Source organism: Podarcis tiliguerta (assembly GCF_965153285.1).
Source record: "Podarcis tiliguerta genome assembly, chromosome: 7".
Taxonomy (NCBI): Eukaryota; Metazoa; Chordata; class Lepidosauria; order Squamata; family Lacertidae; genus Podarcis; species Podarcis tiliguerta.
The window spans coordinates 4,837,411-4,843,488 of NC_139540.1; positions in this window are offsets into that span (position 1 = coordinate 4,837,411).

Here is a 6,078-nt window from a genome sequence, read left to right on the forward strand (position 1 = left end):
CCCTTTACCTTTACTTTTTAGATTAGATGACTCTTGCGGTTCCTTCCAACTCTATGCTTCTGTATAATCTTGGGTGCTGTGTGCAACATGAAGGTGGTAGTACTTTGGATCAGTGCCTCCCTGGCTGTTTTTGCTCACCCTGTCCAACACCAACACTCTCTGGAGTCAGCTCCAGGGGTTGTCTTCATGCTTTTACTTAATACTGATTTGGGTATGAGAGTTGCAGGTATGATTGTCCCTGCAGTCTTCTATCGCCTTCCTCTAGGGGGCAGCATCCGTGGAGTCTCCGCAGTAAACACCGGGGCTCACAAAAGTGCCAAATAAACATTGTTCCCCCGCCGCCCCGACCTGTCAGGTTGATCTTCCGTGCCTGTGTGTGGAATGCTGCAATTGTGCCCCTGGTGTTGGTGGATTAATGACACTCACTCGCCGATCTCACATTATTTGGACTAATTAAATCTGCAAATAATACTGTGCTGAAGACTTGGCGTGTTAAAGCAGGCTTTTTGACAGCCCATCGTAGGATTTCACTTGTCAATCAAATATATATATATGACGCCTACATCGTTTTCTCCTCCCAGCCAGCTTTTTGCAAGGTGCCTAATGAAAGTCTGTTGTTGACAACCATAGCAACAAGCCAATCTCTCCGTGCCCCATGTACCAGTCATATATAATAGTTTGACACTGCCACACTTGTTTATGGAAGTTTGAAGCTTCTCTTGGATTATTTGGCTCGGTTCAGATAGGCCTGCTAAGCCAGGAGAAGGAAGCTTCACTCTGGTACTGTGCAGATTCCCCCAACCTGGTGCCCACCTCCAGAAGCTCCCATCAGCACCAGCCAATATGGAAGGCACCAGGTTGGGGAAAGCTGGTCTGTGTCAGGGACTGGCTGGATGATAAGGAGTGGTGGGAGGTGCCAGCCAGGGAAACGGCAAGCGAGACCCCAGAGGAGGATGGCCCAGAGCCCAAGGGTTGGTGGTGGGACACAGAGGAGAGGTCAGATTGGGAGGAGGGGCTGGATGCTGAAGGGGAAACAGGGTTTAGTGAGCAGGGAGAGCCTATGACAGGGAGCAGTTCAGACTCCAAGGCTGAAGCAGAGGAGGAGAATCAAGTGTGTGTGTGTTGGGCCCGGCGGTAACCTGTGAAACACGGTCCAGGACTGGTTCAGAATCCAAAGGTTCCTCTAGGAGTCAGTCCGACAGGGCCAAGGCAGGACACGAGGCAGGAAACCAGGCAAGGACAGGTATAGGATCTCAGGCAGGATCTAGCATACAGCAATGTTGCTCCCACAACCTGGGGCAGGGTCCGACAGCCTTTTATCTTTGTCGGGGTAACGGCTGGTCCTGATCCCCTAGCAATTCACCTCCCTGTTTCGCCTGAAGGCGAGCACTCCTCCTGCGAGTACTCAGGTCTCTCCTTCTTTCACACCTTAGTCTTTGCAGCTCAGGATACTAGACCCAATGGCTGCCAAAGCCTCTCCTGACCCAACTGGTAGTGGAGCAGCTGTAAGTGATGGCCCAGCTGGAGGCAACGAGGGAATCCCCGCATCTGGAGCCAGGGCAGGCTCAGGCCCCTGACTTGGCCCAGCTGGTGTTTGTTGCAGGGGAACCTGTGCAGACTGGGAATCTTCAGGAACAGGCCCCAGACTTGGTTCAGATGATGCCTGAGGCAAAGGATCCGGTGCAGACTGAGACTCCTCTGGGTCCGAGCCTGAGTTCCAGGCCATCACAGGGTGCTGAAGAATCCAGGGAGCCTCTGTTTCCTGCTGTGACAAGCTTCTCTCTCCCCTGGTCTCCAAGAGCATACAGGATAATGAGGAGGGCAGAACAGAGGCCAGAGGTGCGCAGACACAGTTTGAGACTGGGAAACATCTGGAAGAGGAGTCGTCTTAGGAAGGGTGGAAGACAGGGGCCTTCAGTCCTGGCAACTGCTCCATAGGGGCAAGACGTCCTGGGAAGGGTTTCTGAGTTGTATGCCATTAGCTTGAATAGAGATAACTTCATGGACAAATGGGGTCCTGACCTACATCTGACTCCAGCCCTGACAGTCTGGTGTAATGTCTGAGCTGTGAACCCATAAATGGAGGCTGCTGAGGCCACTGCCCATGGATCCTGGAAGTGCTGAGCGGGTGAACAATGAAAGCAAGCAGGGGTAAACTGTGGTTTGCTTAGTGCACTTGGGAACTCAGAGTGTGTGTTGGGTTCTAAACTCTAGTTAGCACAAACCATGACTTGTGGTGGTGTCTGAATTAAACCAAGGTGTGCGTTGGACGGGGTTGCAAAGCATATAGATGAATATCAGTCTCAAAGGACCCTCATACCTACGGGACCGCCTCTCCTGGTATGCCTCAGAGGACCTTCAGGTCCATAAATAACAATGCATTGGAGGTCCCGAGCCTCAAGGAGCTTAGATTGGTCTCAACTATGGCCAGGGCCTTTTCAGCACTGGCCCCGACTTGGTGGAACGCTCTGTCCCAAGAGACCAGGGCCCTGCGGGATTTGACATCTTTCTGCAGGGCCTGCAAGATGGAGCTGTTGCGCCTGGCCTTCGGCTTAGATTCACTCTGACCCCTTAAATGGGATTCGGCATATAAAATTTCCTTTGGCTTTTTTGCTGGCCTATGTAGGACCAGCATGGATAGCTGGCTCAGGTGAATATCTGATGTTTCCTCCCTTTATGGTCTGGATTTATGGGCTACACTAAAATGAGGCTGCATTTTAAGCTGTATTTTAATTAACTTTTTGTTTTTTTTCTATTACATTTTATTGTAATTTATATTTGGTGTTAGCCGCCCTGAGTCCGGCCCTGTCCAGGGAGGGTGGGGTATAAAAATTATTTATTTATTTATTTATTTATTTATTTATTTATTTATTTATGGCGTTATAAGGCAGGACTCCTTGATGGTTCAAGTGTGACTCTGATAATTCGCAGCATCTCCTTTAGTGACTTGGGAATGGATGTATGAATGTACATAGATTTGGTGTCGATGCATAATTCTGAGCCCCGAGGGAAATTGGGTAATATTTGGGAGTTCACTGTAGGATGTTGAAAACCAGCTTGTCTCACTCCAGAATTCATGAGGCTGGGAAGCGGACCTAAGGAACAAATCTGAGGACTTCTGCCAGGAAATAAACCAATGGACAGGGACAGCCTTGTTGTAAAATGTTTGTCCAGTGTTTGGTAATTAGTATATTTGGTATATATGATAATTGGCACATTAGGAATTTAATAAATTTAGGGCAGTTTGCAAGTGATCTTCTAAAAATACTAAATCATAATGGTGTTTGGAGGTGCTGTGACTACCGAGTTCTATATTTAGCTCTGAACATTGGAACACTGGAAAAAAATAGCCTTGTTTTACAGCAATCTAGCTCAACTCAAATATGTTTTTTCGCTCCCGTTCCACAAAAATACATTGAGATTAATTATGAGCATTAGCATTCGCATAAATGGAACATGTAATTGATCAAATGGAGATGGATAACTGGAGCAGGCAGGAACGATCTCCATAAGCCATTTGACTCACGCAGACACCCCCGGCCCAACGGTGTGAGTGATTGGAAGTCTGACAAGTGAGGCTTTGAGACAGCAACATTCAGCAAGGGGAAGAGCATCGAAAGCAACATTGCTTTCCTGCAGGGCCAGGGTGCCAGGGGCCTAAGGAGCCACTTCAGGGGGGCTTGAAATAATAAATGTGATATACAACACCTGTGTTTATCAAAGGTTGTTTCTGTAAAGTTATGAGTCGGGGAAAGCCTGGGCAGAAAGATATGTTTTTGCAGGACGTCTAAAGACAAACTGATGGTTGCTCCTTCATGTACGGCAGAGGGAACGGCATTCCATGTTGCAGGTGAAATATCAGGAAATACCTCTTTAGGGGTCTTCACTCTATGGCATTCTGTGGGGTTCAGTACCATAAGTAGAATTTCTCCAGGTGATCTGCGTAAGTGGGGTTGCAGGTTTCTGCAGGGGCTGGCAGTCTTTCAGGTAACCTGGTCCCGAGTTGTTCAGGGCTGTAAACACTAGTATCAAGACCTTGAATATGGGTCTGGAGTTACATTTCTTGAGCTCCAGTTATGTTCCTGGTGCCTGGAAGTGCGAATGTCAAGGCTGCGCTGAGAGAGGGGTGTCCTCCTTCCTCCTTGAAACTTTGCAAGCGAAGCCAGCGTAACCCACCGAAGAATTGTGGTCGTGACAAGTTCCTGGCTTTCCACCGATCTCCCTCTCGGCCGTCTCCCAGTTCGTGGAAGGAGGGAATTTTCGCACTGAGCAAAGTAATGGGGAAAATTTCGTACTCTTGATTGTCTCAAAGCTGTAGGCGTGGACTCCCCCTACTGGCTATCTTCAATATTACGGCTTTTTTTTAAAAAAAAAATAAACGAGATCTATTCAAGTGCTGCTTTGCGTGTGACTTCTTAAGCTGTGATGTTTTGAACTCTGTCCAGTGCCTGATTAATTTTAAATCTGTAGCCTATCCCATGCCAAAGCTTAGAGTGTGTAAAAATACTTTGCGCATGGACACTCAGGTCTATGGGTGCTTAAGATCTGCTCACCTCTATAACCTCCCACCCACTTTGCTTCAGCCACAGCTCAAAATACCAAATGGGATTAGAAGGAAACACCCCTTGGGTAACATCCTAATATTCCAAGCATTTGAGCCACACGGTGACTTGAGTTTTGAAAATGTATTTGGTACCCTTTTTTGTGATTGTGGGGATATGGTATGGCTTTTCTCGTGTTCTTAATCTCCCATCTTAAAACAGGATATTGCAGAGCTAGAAAGGGTGCAGCCATACTAATCAGGGGTGAGTGGTGCCCTGAAGCATCCTCCTGATAAGGAACAGTTCGAAAGCACACCTGTGCAAGTAGATAAATAGGTACTGCTCCGGCGGGAAGGTAAATGGCATTTCTGTGCGCTGCTCTGGTTCTCCAGAAGTGGCTTAGTCATGCTGGCCACATGACCCAGAAGCTGTATGCCAGCTCCCTCGGCCAGTAAAGCAAGATGAGCGCCGCAACCCCATAGTGACGTTTGACTGGACCTAACAGTCAGGGGTCCCTTTACCTTTACCTTTAAAAGACCCCTGGATGGTTAAGTCCAGTCAAACGTCACTATGGGGTTGCGGCACTCATCTCGCTTTCAGGCCGAGGGAGCCAGCGTTTGTCCGCAGACAGCTTTCCGGGTCATGTGTCCAGCATGACTAAACCTCTTCTGGTGCAACGGAATGCTGTGACGGAAACCAGAGTGCACGAAAACGCCATTTACCTTCCCGCCACAGCAGTACCTACTTATCTACTTGCACTGGTGTGCTTTCAAACTGCTAAGTTGGCAGGAGCTGGAACAGAGCAACGGGAGCTCACTGCATTGTGGGGATTCAAACTGCCGACCTTCCGATCGAGGCTCAATGGTTTAGACCACAGCACCACCCGCTGATCTCTCCCTCTCCCTCTGTATGTTTGTAGTTGTGGGTCTGCACTTTACAGTTCATGGGTTGCGTTCCACTGAGTTGTACCCAGTGGTGCTCCACTGAAATTAGTCCTAATTTAGATAAATCTCATTGTATTATAATATGCCTAGATATCTAATGTTTGTGCAATTACGAAATCAGCATTGTTTAAATGGTTGAACCAAGAATGGTTGTTTCCTGCTTGGCAGGGGTTGGACTCGATGGCCCTTGTGGTCTATTCCAACTCTATGATTCTAAGAAAAGGTTTACTGTTAACATCAACTCCGATTTGGACCAATTTACAGTGTATCCTGATATTTTGCCCCCAAACACCTATATTTTGCATTGATATTGGAATTGTGCTGTGAGGTTTGGTGATAAACTAATGAAAGTCATTTGCAGAATGGGTCCACTGAAATTAACAAACACAGGTTAACCATATCCTTAAATTTCAGCGGGCCTACTCTTGAGTAGGGCGAAAGTTAGTTGCAACATTGGATGCTCTCAGGCCTGGTTAAAGAGGAACATTTTTGCCTGGTGCCTAAAGGTATGCAATGAAGATGCCAGGCCAGTTTCCCTGGGAAGAACATTCCACAAATGGGGAGCCACTACAGAAAAGACCCTTTCTTGTGTT